Source organism: Bison bison, unplaced genomic scaffold (genome assembly GCF_000754665.1).
Source record: "Bison bison bison isolate TAMUID 2011002044 unplaced genomic scaffold, Bison_UMD1.0 scf7180017864514, whole genome shotgun sequence".
Classification (NCBI taxonomy): domain Eukaryota; kingdom Metazoa; phylum Chordata; class Mammalia; order Artiodactyla; family Bovidae; genus Bison; species Bison bison.
The window spans coordinates 52,161-55,440 of NW_011495067.1; the positions used below are offsets into that span (position 1 = coordinate 52,161).

Below are 3,280 nucleotides of genomic sequence, written 5' to 3' on the forward strand. Positions count from 1 at the left end.
TCCAACTCTCACATCCATACATGACCACTGGAAAAACCATAGCCTTGACTAGACGGACCTTTGTTGGTAAAGTAGTATCTCTGCTTTTCAAATGCTATCTAGGTTGGTCATAACTTTCCTTCCAAGGAGTAATCGTGTTTTAATTTCATGGCTGCAATCACCATCTGCCATGATTTTGGAGCCCCAAAAAATAAATCTGACACTGTTTCCACTGTTTCCCCATCTATTTACCATGAAGTGATGGGATCATACGCCATGATCTTAGTTTTCTGAATGTTGAGCTTTAAGCCAACTTTTTCACTCTCTTCTTTCACTTCCTTCAAGAGGCTTTTTAGTTCCTCTTCACTTTCTGCCATAACGGTGGTGACATCTGCATATCTGAGGTTATTGATATTTTTCCCGGCAATATTGATTCTAGCTTGTGCTTCTTCCAGCCCATAAGGAACTATAGAAATAAAGACAGTGAAGTCTCCCAGTCATGTCTGACTCTCTGCAACCCCATAAACTGTAGCCCACCAGCCTCCTCCATCCATGGAATTTTCCAGGCAAGAGTCCTGGAGTGGGGTGCCATTTCCTTCTGCACAGGAAAATAGTGCACAGATTCAAAGCCCTGGAAGGGTGAGGGTGGGGCTGGAGAGCTGGTAAGCGAAGGTTCAGCAAGATGTGTGTGCTTCTGCCTGGGGAAACAGGCAAGTCTGTGCCCCTTGCCACACCCCTGCCCATCAGTTGAACTGACTGCCAGGAAAAAGCTTCTGGTCAAAAGGGCAGCAGGAAAGCTTTTTCTGGGGCTTTCCACAGCCTCATTAGCATACGACTGACTGCCCCTGCTTTGTGCTATAAAGGCCACTCCCATGACACACAGGGAAGAGGCTCAGTTAACCAGTTCCTAATAACCAAATCCACAGCCAGCGCAGAATTCCTCCCGGAACCTGGGACATTTATAAAGCGGCAAGCACAGCCTCTTCTCCAGCGTCAGCCACAGAGCTTGGGACTCCAGCATGAGGCTGCATCACCTGCTCCTCACGCTCCTCTTCCTGGTCCTGTCTGCTGCGTCAGGTGAGCTCGTGGCAGCCCTGGGGGGAGCCGCGGGCTCTCTCTCCTGTTTCTACCTCCTTCTGTCCTGCTACCCTCATCCAAACGTGGTCAGACTAAACCTACCGTATTTGATGCTTCTGAGAAGCCAGCGCTGAGTCCTCAGTAGCAAGAGGGGGCTGAGAACCACCCTGCCAAATTCCTGGCTCTTTCTAAGCCACTCTAGTGAATCAAAGCTTCTGAGCCCATCTCCTCATTGGTTTCATGAGGAGGAAACAGAAGATGCCTCTGTTAAGTGACTCTCCTTTTTTTTCTTTTTCATAAAAGCAAGAAATTTGATTTTGTCCCATGACAGAAGCACCGAATGTTGCTTTATAAATCTCTCTATCTGAAGGGTGGAGGCTCTGGGGGACCAGAGAAGTCCAGAGGAGAGACAGGCTGAGCCTGGGCCCTGGGAGCTGCCCTTGGGACGCTCCGTGCTGAGTCTCCTCAGCAGGAAGGTCCTCCAGGACACGTTGCTGATGATGCGACCCTCGCTCCACAGCTAGGAGGCAGCACATCCAAAGCAGTGTGCAGGATCGGCTGTCTGATTTTCATTTTACCCTTGATATTTCCAGAAATAGGATGAAAATATGTAGAAAGGAAGGAAGGAGGGAGGGAGGGAGAGGATGTGGAGACTGAGACCTGAGACAACTGATTAGATGTCAAAATCAAGTTGAAATGCCCTTGTCTGATTAGTGTTCTTTATGACTGTAACCCAACTCTTAGCACAGTGGCAGGGAGAGAGGGCAGGGGTGTAAGAAATGTGGCCTCTCAGTGCCCGGGCCCTGGGTTCAATCCCTAGATGGTGAACTAGAGAGGAACCAGAGGTGTCTTGTGGCCAAAAGAGAAAAAGGCGTGTGAGGAAGATGGGAAGGCGGCTAGTCAGGAGGAAACCACAAAGGGAGGAGGAGAGGGGCTGACTGGCACCAGTGCTGAGAGCGTTCTGAGTCAGCAGAGACAATGATACAAAACTTTTTTCTGAAGCATTGTCACTGTCAGCTGTAAGTTGCTTTGAGAGTAAGTTCTCTTTAAACAGTTCTTACACTTTCAGCTGCATCTTTTCCTCCTATCTCAGCTCCACTACTTGACTGACTCCATGTGTCGGAAAACTAAACTGTGATAATAGACCCCTGCGGGCTGCTTCTGACTCCTGGCAGGAAGGTGGATGTAGCAGAACTTCTCGGTCTTTGCCCTTGTGATGGAGCTGACCCCGCACACAACCAGGGTTCTCATGCCCCAGTGCCTCAGCCTCTGGTTCTAGAAATGTGAGGGTCCACCAGAGCCTGGGCAGGGTCAGCATCTGTGTGGAAGCTGGTCACCGGGGTACTGGACTCACATTTTGTTGTCACGAGGCCGTATCTGCATCTCAGCACTGAAAGCCCCAGGGCCTCGCTCAGAGGGGACACAGCTGGCCTTCTTGAGATGCTGCTTTCCTGCTGACACGTTTTTCCCTCTTCCTTCTCTTTTTAGGATTTACTCAAGGAGTAAGAAATCCTCTAAGCTGCCGGAGGAATACAGGAATCTGTGTGCCGATCAGGTGCCCTGGTAACATGAGATAGATTGGCACCTGTCTCGGAGCCCCAGTAAAATGCTGCAGGAGGTGGTAAAAGAAGGCAAACACATGGCCAGGACCGATGCGGAGTCAGAAACTGCGCCCTCAATAGAGCGTATAAAATTTAAACCAGAATAAATTTTATTCAAAGTTAAAGAATCTTGCCCACTGGTCATTGAGGTTGTTGTGTTGTGTCTGATCCCAGGTGAATTCCAAAATCTCTGAGGTCTCTCTGAGTTCCCTACGGGAACCACTGGGGAATCGTGGTGGGGTGCTCTGTGCTCCCAGGGGTTGGCCCCTGTTCCTTGGGGGCCTGACCTTCCCCAGCCCCTCTGTCTGCTGTCCTTCCTGCTTCCCAGCCCAGGGAACCCTGTCCTGCCCCGCATCTCCCCTCAAACATGCACCCCAGGGGTCCAGAATCACCAGCACACCAATCCCATAGGAAAGCCCCCGCCCCCGCTCCAGGAGGAAACCCCCCTCCTCTGTCCCACTGCAGCCCTCACTTCCATTTGGTTTCTGCTTCTTACTCCTGCCTTGTGCGCACGTGGATACACTTCTGATTCCCTTTTGGGCTGTAAGATCTCTACAGGCATAGACTTGTCCTATTCCAGCAAGTGCTGGGAATTGAGACGAGACATGGCTTCACAAATTGTC

At 50.4% G+C, this 3,280-nt stretch overlaps 1 long non-coding RNA gene across 1 annotated transcript; it reads left to right on the forward strand.

Annotated features, from left to right (window-relative positions):
• The first annotated feature begins 857 nt into the window (after nucleotides 1-857).
• Nucleotides 858-2,785, forward strand: LOC104981024. The gene is made up of 2 exons (XR_824325.1): nucleotides 858-1,056; nucleotides 2,545-2,785. It is a non-coding gene; the product is annotated as an uncharacterized LOC104981024 (long non-coding RNA).
• Nucleotides 2,786-3,280: the final 495 nt, after the last annotated feature.